This window comes from Euprymna scolopes, chromosome 32 (genome assembly GCF_053919585.1).
Source record: "Euprymna scolopes isolate OS-2025 chromosome 32, ASM5391958v1, whole genome shotgun sequence".
Taxonomy (NCBI): domain Eukaryota; kingdom Metazoa; phylum Mollusca; class Cephalopoda; order Sepiida; family Sepiolidae; genus Euprymna; species Euprymna scolopes.
The window spans coordinates 8,629,475-8,646,203 of NC_136513.1; positions in this window are offsets into that span (position 1 = coordinate 8,629,475).

Below are 16,729 nucleotides of genomic sequence, written 5' to 3' on the forward strand. Positions count from 1 at the left end.
TTGAAGTATTTCTTTTTTTACAAAGGAGTCATCACTTATCAAGAATGATATTCAATAAAACCAACAACAACAGCAACAAGAGCAGAAACATCAATACTCCAAAATACTTAATTTCAATCTGTTGAGAGCCAAGTGTTATATAGGCTGGTGTATGAATACGTTCTATAACGACATACGTGTTTAATAGTTGGGTTTATGCGCGTATGCATATACCTCGTATAATTTAGTTGATCGTCTAGTGTATATATTTTAACATTTATGCAACAGTTCTAACAGGAAACGATCGACGTGGACGTATCGAAACAGTTGTAGACAAACAGTTCTTTTTTAACAGATGTAAATAACAACATACCTGAATTATTTATGAACATTTATTCTCATGATCTGCCCGGCATTTTCAGAGATTACACGTTTTTACATCTTGGCTGTCCGAAGTGACGCCGCTTCCCATGTCATCTTGAGTCGTCTATTCTCTCTGATTTCCAGCTAACGACTCCTAGAATATCCCCAAATCTACATACATCACGTGTTTCTTTATGTCACATCATTACATGTCTCAGACCAACCTGATGTAACCCCAATTTAGTTATTTGTTTATGCAAACCCACAATCATGTTTACATCTATTTTCTATTTTCACATTCCTTTTGTCATATTATATGTCAATCATTTTTTCCCCAATTTAATTGTTTATTCTAATCATAATAATTGATCCAGCGACTCGTTGTCGCTCGAATCAACTAATAATAATAATAATGTTTTGACCCTTGGCCCTGCTTGCCACAGTTAACATAACATAATATAAGAGCCAGGTACGTCCAAAGATGGAGTAGTGCTGCCACATCTGGGCGGGAGCTGCTAAAAATAGCCTATCCTGCCTTGACAGAGTACAAAATAGACTTCGTGGCTTGGTGGGGGATGCCCTTTTCTCTACCCTGCAACGTCTTTCCCACAGAAGAGACGTAGCGAGCCTGTCGTTATTCTATCGTTATTTCCATGGCAAGTGCTCGTCTGAGCTCCATTCTCTGGTCCCCCCTCGCCAATCTTTTTCAAAAAACACCCGACTAGCTGAAACCACCGTCAATAATTTTCCCCACTCCTTATCTGTGACTAAATCAATATGTAGATTCCATGAACAAAGCTTCTTTCTTAGAACTGCATGCCTGTGGAACGCTGTTCCACTTGCCTGTTTCCCTCCCGACTTCATACTTGATGTCTTCAAGTCCAATACAAACAAATTCTTGATGACCCCCCCCTCCAAGTAATGACACCTTACCAATTCTCCAATACTATTGCTACACTATCCCTTTGATTACTGTACACACAATAACCCTTATCCCCGAGTGGCCATTGGACCTTGATAAGTGGTGAACTCCATGTAAAAAAAACAAAAAAAATACAGATACTACGCTATGATCACAGCCTAAAAGATCATAACATAACACAAGCACCTGCTTGGCTATTTATGTGACGACTCAGGCAAAGTCAGTAGTTAGAAACTCAACTTGCCACACGAACATCTATCAGTCACAATACATTTACTAGTCATGAGACGATTCCAATATTTTTCCCGATTCTGATACAATTACCGATTCCATAATAAATTCCAGATTCTAATACAATTACCGATTCTGTACTAAATTCCCAATTCCGATACAATTACCAATTCCAATTGTTTATAAATCTCTAAATATTTAACTACAGAGTTATTATTTTCCCCGATTTCTGTAAAAAAAAACATATGTTAAATATGCAGATATTTTCCTAACCGCCAAAATACACTTGTGGAGGATGATCTATAGATTTTAACGTTAATGATATTTTAAAATCAATAAATATTTATTATTTTATCATTATTACCAGCAATCAAAGATTTTGTTTTAAAAAAGTCAAATACAAAAAGACAAAAGAATCGTAAAGAATCGTTTTGGCATAGGAAAATAGGCACCATTTTTTTTTATTCTGATACCGATCCTGATACCCCCAAATTTCTCGATTTTTCTGATTCCCAATTCCGATTCTGATTAATCATCCCAACACTAACGATTTCACAGGCTATTTTACCAGCAAACTAGATCTAACCTTGGTATATCAGCAGACAGTGCAAGAAACAGCCATAGACTACTAAAAATAGTGACAACTTATAGCCACACTTTCAACAATTCTTTCACACACAAGTTTACAAAATAACACTTTCTTAGTCTACACACTTTGAACTACTGTTGCTGAGATCAGTTGAAATAGGTAACTGATCTAGATATTGATGGTTGTGGATTGGAATATGAAATGGTTTCGTTTAATCCTGTTAAGACTCAGCTTGTGTCTTTCAATCCTGGGCGTGTCTTTTTTTTCTCTGCTTTTAAAGAGAAATTGATTTCGAAAATTATTGATCTTTCTTTCCCATCAAATCTTTCTTGTAATTCATACGTTAGAGCCATTGTTCTTCCTGCTACTCGTAAAGTCGGTTCTCTCTATCGTATAACCGACCTCCCTCGGTGAAGATGAAACATGAAGACGACCGCAATGTCCACACAGTTACAAGTGCAGTCCTAGGTGGTTCAACTCGAACATCTACCAGTTCCCGTCGCTCTCACGAAGACAAGGTTGATATGACATTGGCTGCAGCAGTGATGATCTGCTCTGTTCTCCTTCTTGCGCTGAAAGGAAAAATCATTCAACTTGGTTGTTTCTTATTACTTGCAAGTATTAGCAACAATAAACAACGTCAACCCTGGTTGTAGTTTTCTTATGAAATTAATTATTCACAAAAGAGAAAAATTTAAATAACAAGTATTTACAGTTTTTCACAGGAGAATCAAAAATAAGAGAAATGAAATGTCGATTGCAAGTTTTTTTGTTTTTTTTTCTGGTAGTTACAATAGTCGATGGACGGGGTTTCAACAACTGATTTCTTGCTTTTTGATCGGTCAAAGGACGGGTGCTTTGCTTCTCAAATGGCGGAGTGTGGAGGCGGTGGACAGTTCCCCCAAGTTCAAACTCATTCCAGATATCGATTCTCGAAAATTCAGGGAAAAAAAAAAGCACTTACATTGAAATAGGATACATAAAACAATTCCAATGAGGAACACAGGATTTTCTAATTGTTGTTAGACGCCATCTTTTTATGTAAGGAGATTTAGGGAAAATACATATCACTTGCTCACATGTTATATATATATATATATATATATATATATATATATATATATATATATATATATATATATATATTAAAATTAAAAATCATTTAGCACAATGCAATATTCCAACTTTCGGTTGTTGAATACTCTTTGACTGTTTGTGCTCGCTGATTTAGCATTTATAGATGAAGAAAGGCTTAAGACAGACAGTCAAACATCTTGCGTTAATTCTTTTTCTACGTTGTCTGTTCTCAGGACTTGGTGTGTACGTGTGTGCCTGTGTATTTGGTATTTTGATAAATATGTGTCGTCTTACATCTTTCTTTCCATGAAACCGAGGAAGCGTGAAAAACAATGGAACGATCCATTCATAAAACTTTAGGTGTGTTTACCCTTTATATATAGCAGGGGAGGGTGGGGCGTCACTTTGTATAGATGCTCTTATCCAGCTCAGTGGACATCTGGCACTGTTTCAAGGTCCGTATTCAAAGTTGAAAAAAGACAATGGACCAATCAACTTAATCGATCAGTCAAAAGACATGAATGTAGGTGGGATTAAACTAACATGCCAACTGTCTGCTTGTCCAAATTAGTGCATTAGTACCGAAATATATGTTTTTACAGATGCCTATTATTTCATGATTCTTTTGTGTCCCTATACAAGAAAAAAAAGCAAAGAAAGAAAATTCTCGAACACCCTTGTAGTAAAAGAGAACGTTTGGGGGTGAAAGCATTATGAATAACCGTTCATATGTGTTAAGGTCCCGCGCAATGCCATGGACCCTGCTCAGATAGATGAGGATAAGAGAGGATGTGGTATGATTAGATCGGGGGTGGGGAGTGCTGACAAGGAAAAACAGATGTCCATGAAATTCTGTCCATCAGAAAAATAATATTTGTTTCAGTGAAAAGAAAATATAAATCTGATAATGGGATTCTTTGGAACAAAGGAACTGGGGAGAGAGATTTTTTTCCTAGTTGGGTTTGGTAAATTTAATGGATTTTAAATAACTAATGAAGGCAGACAAGAACTTGGATTCAGAAAGACCAGGCTTTTGTCGTCAAGCGTATAGAAAAAACTATAACTCAAGGGAAGGGTGATTTCGGTCTCTCAGCTGTTGCATGTCTGGCAGGTCGGCCACCCAAACAGTTGTGGACGGTGATGGACCCCAATCGGGGAAGAATCGATATTGATTTCACAAAGAACTTTTAGAATATATAAAGAAGGAAATAAGCAAATAAATAAATAATTGACTTAAGGATATATTTAGTTGGAAGGGAGAGACAAAGAGAGAGAAGAAAAAGGAAAGAGAGAATTAAAGAGAGATAGAGAAAGAAGAGATTCACAAGAAAAGAAAAAGAATATAAAATAATGAGATGGAGAAAGGAAAGAGTAATCTTCAAATGACAGAGGAGGAAGAAGCCGATTTAATAAAAACGATTGTGTTTTTAGAAATAAGGATTTGGGGCTGACTAGCATTGAAGAGAACATATCGCCTTGGGCTTTGGCCCAACGGCCAGAAACCCTCAGAAAAGCTAAGCTGAATAGCTCTTGTTCCTAGTTGAGAGATTGTCTAAACGAACTTAGTTTTAACAACCTGCATCAGAAAGCCGTTGAGAGGCCAAAGAACTTAGCTTTCCTTGTACAAAGTTTACTGTGAAGATCTTTTAAATAATTATTTTTGCTCATGAGAAATGGTCTCAGGGTTATTTTTGAATTGTTGACTTGAAACACGGTTTGTTACAGCACCGACGCCAAATTTCAACTGAGAAGGGCAGCATACAAGCCATTCATCAGAGCATCTTTGAAGGATGAACCCAACCGCAGCATCTGACGACAAACGGCCAGCTGAAGATAAGAGTTGCCACAAAGACTTAGGGTCTTACGACTGTACTTCTATTTTTCTTCATTAAAGCTAATTACACCATGGATTATCCTTTTTTAATCTTGGCTTTTCTTTTTAGACTTTTCATGCAAGCTTTTTAGCTTTTTGCAATAAGATGGGACTTAGAGTGAAGGATTGCTCTACATACAAAACCTTTAATGTCATGCTTACGCAAGTGAGAGTATAATTTATGTAAAAATTGTTCAGGTTCGCATAAGGAAACAAACTGTCCAGGGATAAAGGGTTTTCCTCACATGTGGGGCTTGCTCACATTTTTCTGTGATGTGCCCAGAAATGAACAAACCCTTTGTGGGAAAAACTTCTTTGCCGTTGGCACTACATGAATGTATAAATCCAGTGTTGAATTTATCTGTACAAGGGAGAAAAGGATCTCCCATATATTTAAATTAGTTTCGTTGACATGAGTAGTCATTGTTCTTTATTTTCTAGCTCTGTGTAAGAGAAATTGGGTTATGAAGAGTGTGTGAACTTGAAACCTATCAATCTGCTCATCAGTACATTTATCAGCACTAAAAATATAAAGCTTCATTAGTTTGCCTGAAATTAGAGTCTTTTACTCTAAGGCATTATTCACTGATGCATTAAATCTTAAATTCGATATTCCCTGCTTCGACGAAGTCAACTATAATATAAACCTCACCTGTTTAAATGCATGTATGTATGTATGTCTGCCTAAAACTTTCGACAGAGGCGACAGATTTTCACAAGATCGGTATCGTTTTGAAGCTTAACCCTTCGGATGACAAATATAAAAAAATTGGCTAAAAACATTAATTCCTTCATCCTCAATTCAGCACTTTTCTACAGGGAGGGGTCGCTTTTTTCGCCGATATTTTCGAAAGTTATCCTCTCTTTTCGATTGACTAACCTTAATTTTAAACATTCGTCACTTCCAGTTTGGCGATGGGTGCAGCAGCAAAGACATCACATTCTTTTTTTTCATGCTCTTTTCCTCCTTCACGGCACGGTTTGAGCCTGCCTGGCTACTACCACTTTTTTTTTTTTGATCAACACACACCTCCAAACACCCAGGTAACGTCAGGCATCTAAGCTAGTAACCAATATAAAGGAAGTGGGATTTTGCCTTAGTGTGATATTATAAAGTGGCCCTGGGGTGGATTTGAGCCACGAAGTGCCTAGAGGGGGGGGGGATAGACAAAGGAAGAGGAAATAGCTTAGAATAAACAAAGAAATCGGAAATATCCTAGAATCAACAATAGCAAACAATAACAATAGAAACTTACTGATAAAACAGGGAAGGGCAGCTTCCAGTAGCCAGGGCGGGGTGGGCGACCTGAGAGACCAAGACAGAGGAGACAGGCAGTTGAGATCTAGATGCGCTAAGCGACAGATGGGAGTTGATAACGACTACAGTTGAACAGTTATAGAGTTGACTGTGAAATAGAGTCGTGGACAATTTTAGAGTTGACTGTGAAACAGAGATAGACGAATGTAACATCAATAGAACGGGGAGAACACACACACACACACACACTCACAAGTCCAACAGTCAATTTATATGTGAACATTTGCGTTTGTGTATTTCCTTTCTTTGTTCATATTTGTACTTTTGTGAAACCACGCGTGTTTCCACACCGACAGTCGCCAACGAGAAAATGACGATTTGGCCATGAACGAAAAATCCATGGTACACGACGTTGGGAGTCGGCGACCTGACGCAAGAGCCACATGTCGGGGTTTACATTAGTCCAGGATATAGTAATCTAAATTAATTCACTTTGAATGGGATTATAGGCTTAGACCTAATTCAACGTTTCAAAAAACCTTTAATTTAATTAAATAGCTGGATGGATCTGCCTGGAAAATTTCAAATGACATAATTCTGTTCAGACACATAAGTTCCATTTAGGGGAAGACCTTTAAGAAAAATAAGAAACCACTTGATTTCTCTTTCTTTACCAATTCTATGTGTGGTCTTCCAAAATCCTCGAATAACCTCATAGAGAGAGCATTGAATCTGGTCCATTCATATCCTGATCCATGGGAACCTTATTTCTGTCCTATGGAAATTGGTTTTATCCAGATTGTAAGGCTCAGGGTTCTTCGCCTGCTAATGCTGATATGTGAAAAGACATGTTAATCTTCTCTTGTCTCATTAAGAAAAATAAAGATATACCTAGAGACTATAAAAGAAATAAACCAATTGACCATTCATTACTAATTATAAAGTTGTAAAAATTAATTACTTGATTCTCTTCGAACCTTGAGGGAAATCTTAATGAACGAATGAGTTATTAATTGTTACAAAAGTTGTAAATTATTTAAAAAAAAAAAAAAAAAAGAAGTAATGTTAATATTCTTGAAATATGTTGCGTTCTTGGCTTTAGTAGCATCACTAAACTGAAATATTAATTTTTTTTTTTATTCTTTACTAAGAAGTCACCACTTAAGGCCTGGAGATCACTCGAGGATAGGATTAATGAGTGTATGGGACAATATTGTAGTAATCGTTAGTAGTGGAAATTTGGTAAAGCTCATCAAGAACTTGTTCACATTGGATTTGAAGATGACACAATAGAGTATCATGAGTATGTATGTATGTTTGTATGTCTGCCTAAAACTTTTGACAGAGACGACGGATTTTCATGAGGTCGATATAGTTTTGAAGCACAGCCCTTCGAATGACAAATATAAAAAAAATTGACTAAAAACATTAATTCTTTTACCCTTAACTAGGCAGTTTGTTACAAGGAGGAGTCGCTTTTTTTGCTGGTATTTTTTTAAGTCATCCCCTTCTTTCGATTGACTAGCCTTTTTTTTTAAAAATCTTCTGCCATTTCCGGTTTGGCGATGGATGCAACAGCAAAGACATCATGTTTTTTTTCACATTCTTTTCCTTCTTCGCGGTATAGGTTCAAGCCTGCCTGCCTACTAAATGTTTTTGGTTTTTTTTCTCACCACACCTCCAAACACCCGGGCAATGCCAGGAATCCAGGCTAGTAACCTAGAGATCCAAGCTTGTATAGCTTGGATATTGAATATTTAATATTGAAGATTAACTTGTGGAATATCATTCCAAACTGTTGCCAATCACATTTTCAAATCATCAGTAGAATTTCTGTCCTGTCAATCTTTCAGAAATTCTGATAATAACAAGTTACAAACATAGTAATCTATGAAGAGTAAAATGCTAAAGAAATTGAATTAAATCTCTTGCTGTGTGAGCCTTTTCATCGTCTTATTGCCATGTAAATGTTTTGTTTCCAGTGGAAGCCTGATTAGTGCTCTCACACCTTGGTCCTTCTGGACACTTCACAATTTTTTTGTGCAGTGCCACCCGATGAAGGCACCACCATTTTTTAGGGAGAAAGAGGGGGGGGGGGTAGTTAACATTTTTCGGTTTCTGTTTTCTTGGTTCCCTATAGTTGTATTCTTGCTGTTTTATTGCCATATTCATGTAACATTTCTAATGTTTATCTAGAATATTAAAGCAAAAATGTGTGTTAGTGTGTGCACTTTTTTTGTATGTCCGGCAAAGGCTTTTTTCAGGGAGAGGGGGAGGGCGCTCGGAGAGATTACTAATTCTTAGAACTTTTTATATACTCCCTAGATTATAATATCTCTGATTTACGAAAGGAGGTCATCTCTATCTTTTATTTGAGCGACTTTTACACGTTATTTCTTGCTCTCGCGTATTTGTTCGTGTCTCTCGTATATAAAAGCGAAATTAAAAATCGAAAACTGTGTTCTCGGCCTTTTGTCCTGGCACGTCCATTAGCAATCAGCTTTGATCAATCTGGGAGAATCCCCTTATATCAGACAATTGCTATTCATTTGGACACTTCCCTTTTTATGGAGAGTTGGTTTTCCCCAACATCTTAGAGAAACAAACAAATAGGGCAGCTGGCTTGAAGCCAGAATTAACTGCATGATTTCATTTCTCTATGGCATGATGTTGGACCTAGACGTTAGTGTTTGCAATTTACATGGTTTGGTTTAATATTATTATTGTAAATCTTTCCTTCATTGTCTTAAGTTCTTGCAATTTACACCCCACAGTGTAGGTTGCTTGAATAAATATAATTCGTTGTTTATAGAAGAGTTTTGTTTTCCTTTCTTTGAACGATCCTTTCATTAGAGATTATCATAGATTATTTCACAGCTAATCCAAAGATTAGCTTTTATATGGGCATTGTAATAGAATAGGATTTAAACGTTGTTGGTTTTATGCAACAAGGTTTGTCTATTCAAATTGCTAATTCATTATTAATGGGAGGGAGGCGAGTTGAACTAAGGAGGTCGCAAGCATAACACCTTAAGATGAGGCGTGACAATTGTTCATTTGTTATTTGTGGACAAAACGACAAACTTTCATACTCTATTTACTTCGCACAAGAAAAAAGAGTTAAGAAAATAACAGAACGTACTTTTTTTTTTTCAAATAAAGAAGATGGAAAGATGTACGTAGGCATATAGGAACATTCATGCGTATAGAATTTTCTGGTGCTTCTCCATTATGTAGAGGTCCTGGATATGACCTTAAACTATATCCGATGGTGAGGCCTCAGCTTGTGGGCTTTGGGGAGTGTGGAGCCACCCTTTAATTGCTATTGCTCCCAGGTCCACTCTGACCCGGAGTGGTAGTACCTGTTAGGGTCCCAACTATGGGTTAAATAGAAACAACTTGAAAAAAAATATATATTCTATTAAAAAATTGTTCTTTAAAATCACTGGATTCAGCATTAAATAACCTGAAAAGGGTTCATATGCCGTAAAACAACCAACCAACCAAATCCATTATGTAGAATATTGCTGTTAAAAAGAAAATAGCACAAAAAAACTTTATGGTGTACTTACCCGTTAGGGCAAAAAAAAAATACAGTACACTAAAATTCATGGAAATTAATGCGGTATTTTTGTTTTTAAAAAGTAGATTCAGCTTTTATCAGTAAATGGAAAATCGTTATTACTAATGCTGTTTAAGTGAGATTTAAACAATTTAAGAAGAGATTATTTAATCAGGAGTTGACCTTAATAATACCGAAAATGGTGGCAAGAAACCGTTTACTAATAACATTGGTTTTTATTTTTAAAAACAAATACTGAATGAATGTGACTATGTCCATGCACAGTAAATTTCCTCAACATTGGAATATATCAAATAACACGATGACAATCATCTTTTAGTTGTTTTTCATCAAATTATCAAAATGTAAAATGGAAGCTGTTACTTTGTAAGGTTACATCTTAATTAATTGATAATTAATTGATTGATACTTAGAAGCAGTGGGTGTAGTTTTTAGCTAATCTATTCGATAAAAGGCAGTTGCATTATTTTAATTGGAATTCATTCAGATGAGTATTATTTATTAATTTTATTTTTTATTGTGTACAATTATCCTCATCTTTTTTAAAATATTTTTTTTATTAGTTGTTTTCACGACGTTTCGGCCAACTATTCCTCTGGCCTTCGTCAGGTGTAACCGCGATGGATAGGAACTTCGAATCTCCTGACTGCATTCACTGCAATTACTGCCTTCAGTAGTTGTCGTCTCACCATGTTTTGGCCAAATAAGCCGAATAGTATATATTATTTTAATTGGAATTCATTGAGATGAGTATTATTTATTAATTTTATTTTTTTATTGTGAACAATTATCCTATATTATATCATGGAAGATCAGATAATAAACGAATTTATAAGACCAAAAAATTCAACCTTGATCGCCCTTCATCGCCCATGGCGCAGTTGATAGAAACGTTGAAACACTACGGTTCCAGGTGAAAATTGTCTGAAGATAGTGGTTTCAATACTACCCAAAGCCGGCCAGAGGCTTACTTGGCCAAAACGTGGTGAGATGACAACAACTACTGAAGGCAGTAATTGCAGTGAATGCAGTCAGGAGATTCAGAGTTCCAATCTGTCACGGTTACCAACTGACGAAGGCCAGAGGAATAGTTGGCCGAAACGTGAAACCAACTAATAAAAATTTTTTAAAAAAAGATGAGGATAATTTTCCACAATAAAAAATAAAATTAAAAGGCAGCTGTTTTCTCTTATCTGTTTGTTCAAGCTGAGTATGGAGCATCCTACCCAATGCCAAATATTCAACCGATAACTTAGATATTCCAACCGAGAGTTCTTTTTAAGATTCTGACTGTCCCTTTAGTGCAATTGTTCAAATCTCTCTTGCATTTGATTCACCAGGTAGTTTTTGAAATTATTTTTAGGAGTCCAGTTGCTCCTATTGAACACTCCCCTTTTTATGGGGAAACAAACAAATAGGGCAGCTGGCTTGAAGCCAGAATTAACTGCGTGATTTCATTTCTCTATGGCGTCATGTTTAAACACCTGCCTTTTTTTAATTGTTTAATTTTAACCATTCTCAATTCCTTTACTCTCTTAGCATAGCGGTAACATGTCATCTTTTCTTTTCTGACTTTGCCTCAAGGCTTTGGGTTCGAACCTATCTACCTACAAAAATTTTTTTTCCTTCTCCCTACACACACCAACAAACACCTGGGCACTCATGCTAGTCTATTATATAAAAGTGAAAATGTGTGTTTGTGTGTGTGCGTGCACATGCATTCTTTTTTTGTATATCCGCCAAAGGCTTTTTTTTCGGGGGGGGGGGGCATTGCAGAGTTACCACGTCTTACAACTTTTTATATACTCCATAGATTATGTCTCTGATTTATGAAACAAATTCGTCCCTATCTTTTATTTGAGTGACTTTTATATTACAAAATTTGCGCTGTGATTTCATTTCTCTACGGCATGATGTTTGATCTAGAAAACAGAGGTTGACATTCGTTTAAACACCTGCTTTTTTAACCGTTTAATTTCAACCATTTTCACTTCTCTGCCTTCTTAGCGTACCCGTAAAATGTCACGTTTTCTTTTACACCTTCGCATCAAGGCTTCGTGTTCGAGCCTGCCTACCAAAACTTTTTTTTTTCTTTTACACCGACAAACACCCGGGCACCCCTGCTAAGTCTATAATATAAATCTCACCTGTTTAAATGTTTGTTTATACATCTGCCTAAAACTTTTGACAGAGGCAACAGATTTTCACGATATTGGTCTCGTTTTGAAGCTCGACTCTTTGGATGACAAATATCAAAAAGTTGACTAAAAACATTAAATTCCTTATTTTTTCATTGATTGACTAGCCTTAATTTAAACCTTCGCCGCTCCTGGTTTGGCGATGGATGCAACGGCAAAGATGTCACTTTTTTTTTTTTCTATTCTTTTTTTCCGCCGTCGCGGTATGGGTTCAAGCCTGTCTGCCTACTACCACGCTGGACACCCAGGCTAGTCTATTATATAAAGAAGTCAATGGCTCATTATTTACAATACATTTTTTTGTTGTGTGTTGCCACATAGACAAAGTGGCCTGTGCATTCTATGCACCTACAACCTAAAATTTACAATGTATGCATGGTTTCGGTATCCATTGAATGAATGAATACATTTGTGGGGTCCGAGACTAGACGATCACATTTGTGATGTCGTGGTTGGGAATCACATTTAACTTGTAATATGTTGTCTCACCCCCCCCCCCTCCAATATTTTTGAAAGTCATCCCCTTTTCAATTGGCTAGCCTTAATTTAAACCTTCACCACTCCCGGTTTGACAATGGATGCAATGGCAAAGACTTTTTTTTTTTTTTTTTTTTTTTTTTTTTTTTTTTTTTTTTTTACACTCTTTTTCTCGTTCGTGGTACGGGTTTGAGCCTGCCTGCCTACTACCACACCTCAAACACCCGGGCTAATTTCATTATATATACAGCTTATATAGTCTGGTGCGTATACAAGCGATCAAGCTCCTTTAAGGACCCTTAGGTTGTGTATCTCCCTTAATAGTTCTTAACCGTGCGTGTGTATATGCGGATATATATGCGTTAAGAGTTCACCATACCCTTTATCTTGTGTCTTTTGGAATGTCACTGGTCGATGGTCTGTAAAGAGCATTCAAGACGAAAACACAACACTGATTTTCTAGCAAGGATCTTTATTTTGTCTACGAATGAACCCTTTGCATTGCTGATTGCTTTCTTGCGTTTCTGTCGATGCATCTTCTTCTAACCCTCCTGGTCTCAAAACTAACTCAAGTCCAACTGTCTACCAAACTTCAACTCCAATTGACTGTCTACTCTCTCTCTCAAATCCCCATGGTAGGGTATATGTGTGGGGGTGGGAACCCCTGGACCTTTCTGCACCTACCCAACACAAGTAAGTAGGGTTCAAATCAGTACCGCATTACTGACATGCAACAATAATCCACTGCGACTGTTGGCAACAGTCTGTGGGAGCAGTACATAACAGTATATAATCTATTAAATGATGATAATCATTTTTTTTTTTTTGGAGACCCTTGTTAAGACAACTTTTTCAAAGAAGACTGTGTTTCTCCATTTTGTTGGTAACATTAACCTTGAGCGGTTGGCTCTTCCAAGAGGGAGAAAACTTACACATTCAATGTCACCAATGGTTATTTTAAAGTCTGAATCCATGGATGTTACATGGTTGGTGCAAATTTTAAATAGAGAAAGATTGGTCACACTTTTGAAAACATTTTGTAAGTTTCATTTGAAAATTTTCAAATATTTTTTATCAGTTGTTGCGTCGGATGAATATTTTTTTCAAAATATTTTAATACAGTAAAAACTCCTTTAATTTGAACTTCCTCTAAAGTTGGACTTCCTCTGAACTGTCACATCATTGAAATTGTATTAGCATATTTGATGTGGAGTTCCAGTAAAACTGTTTACATGGTTTAGTCAGATATTGCACAAAAATGTTAATATTGGTACTGTATAATTAATGTAGATTAGCTATTGATAATTAATTTACACTAATTTTTTTTTTTTTTTTCAGATGGCTATATTTAAAATAGTGTAAAACAACGCATTACAATGGCTTGCAACTCTAAAAGAAAACAAGTGACACTGATTTTACTCGAAAAACGTCAAATTATAGAAAAATTAGATGCTGAAGTTGAAAATAGCGTTATATGGAGAGATTATGAGATTGGGAGAAGTACACTGTTTTACATTAAAAAGAAAAAGGAGTAAATATTGAAGGCTGCTCCTTTCTCTCCAAATAAAAGACATGTCAAAAGAAGGACTCTTCGCAGACCAAAGCAAGTTGAATTCGATCGAATATTGCATGAATGGTTTGTAGCAAAACGGAATGAAGGTGTAGCAATATCTGGGCCCATGTTAATTGCTAAAGCAAAATCTCTTAAGGAAGAGTTGAATATAGCAGAAGATATGAAATTCAGTGAAGGCTGGCTTAGGAGCTTTAAGAGTAGACATGGTATAAGACAATTAACAACGTCAGGCGAACAACGGTCTGCTGATACACAGGAGTAGCAGAATGTTCTTCCTCCACTAGGAGCTGTTCATAATTATTGATGCGTTTTCTAAGTTTGTGTTAATCACAATTCCTCTTTGTATAATCGTTATCAAAATTTTAACCCCAGGGAAGTGTTCTTCGACAATTAATTAATCATCAATCTCTGTCTCCTTGCACCCCCCCTCTCACGTGTTGTCCTTCTGTTTACTTCCGATTTCATCACATTGGATAAGTAATATTATGAACATAGTACATTTCAAAAACTCATTCTTCAAACAAATAAGTGATTAACCTCAGTGACTGGTGTTGAATTCAGCCTGCCATATTTCCTGCTTGTTTATAACGTCATTCTACTATCAACTCTTTGCCAGCTATTCATTTTGATTATTGTAAAGTTATCCTTGTTTTGTAGCTTACCCAAGGTAGATGACCCATCTGCCACTCCTGACCAACCACTGAGGCGAATGCTGGCACAACACCTGATTATTATAACATGAGTATTTCCCCCTTTCCCAACATCTTTAGAAAATTGAGATTAACAAAACTCCCTCTCCATTATCAGGTCCCATAATTCTTGTGATTAATTAGAAAGTTCTCCTTTACATAAATTTAGTGCATATTAGTATTATTTCAACAAACATTTTTTTTTTAAAACAACTTCCTTATAAATGCATTGCGTCAGTGTTCACAATTATGGTACATCAACCATGGAGGGGGGGGGCATTCATTCAATCATTTTCCACAATCAAAGTCACATCACCGCTTCCTGTCCTTAGGAGGGTCGGGTCTTTATCTTTCTATGGTTTAAGCCGACATTTTTTTTTTTTTTTTTTTCAATTTTCACCCCAAACAAGGCACAGTGCCACTTTGAAGCAGGGGGCTACTATTAGGGAATTAATTAGCGGGGTCATTATGAAGGGAGAAGAGTAGAAACATGTTTGTTAACATTACACTTGAACTTCTGCATATCATTGCAGTTGGGAAAGCAGAATCCCGGAAGGAAGTTCCAAAGACCCGCAGTTCTGGGGAAGAAACTATTGAAGTAAAAGGCTTTCTTGCACCTAGGGATCTCCACTGTAAAGGGATGAGACTTAGTAACTTGTCGGGTTTGTCGGGGGTAGTTACGTCGGGGAGGTACAAGTGTTTGCAGTTCGTCAGAGCATTCACCATTAAAGTATTTGTAGAACAGGCAGAGGAATGCAACATCTCGTCGATGGGACAGAGGTTGAAGCCTAGATGACAGTTCAGGACCTATCAGGTTTGCGACTCTTTTTTGAACCCTGTCCAGGAGCGAGAGACAAGCAGCAGATGCACCAGCCCAGATGTGACAACAGTACTCCATACATGGGCGAATGGTTGCCTTATAGAGGTATAGGATACTGGCAGGCGTAAGTAGTTTTCTAGCACGGTAGAGGGAGCCAACCTTCCTTGCAGCAGCCTTGGCAATGCTCTCAATGTATCTATTCCAGTTCATATTCCCTGTAAACGTTAGGCCGAGGAGTTTAAAAGAAGTACTTTCAGGCAATGTGTTCTTGGCCATTGCTATTGGTGGTAGAGAAGGTTTCTTGTAGTTATTGAAGGAAACAAGCTTAGTCTTAGCAGCATTGAATGAGACCAACCATTTTTGTCCCCATTCCACTACGGATTGGAGGTCATCCTCTAGTGTTTCTGCCATTTTCTTGGATATGTGTTCATTTGTTTTCCCCTCATATCTGTTATAAAGAGTGATGTCATCGGCAAATATACCCATCTCCGAAACAATATTATCAGGGAGGTCGTTTATGAATATCAGGAACAATAGAGGTCCAAGGATAGACCCCTGAGGCACTCCCGCATTTATGTCATATTGTTTGGATGTACGTCCGTCGAGGACAACTTTGATTTTTCTATTACTTAAGAAGGATTTAATTACGTTATGAATTCTTCCAGTGATTCCATATGATCTAATTTTCCTTAGAAGACCATCGTGCCATACCCTGTCAAAAGCCTTAGATATATCAAGGGCCACCGCTCTACCCTCCCCTGTTTTATCCAATGAACGGTATATACGTTCAGAAACTACAGTTAAGATATCTGCTGTTGAACGGGCTTGCCTGAATCCATATTGTTTGTCAGTCAGAAGTTTAGCAGCTGTTAGGTGCTGGACTAGGGCTTTATTAACTAAGGACTCAAATATTTTGGCGAAAAGCGGGAGGAGGCTAATGAGGCGATAATTTAGTGGGTCAGTTCTTTCACCAGAATTCTTGAAGACTGGTACCACAGAGGCGGTTTTCCAGCAGTCGGGAAAACAAGATTCGTTAAGGCATTTATTGTAAAGTTTGGACAGAACTGGAGCAACCTCGGCAGAGCATTTTTTTAATA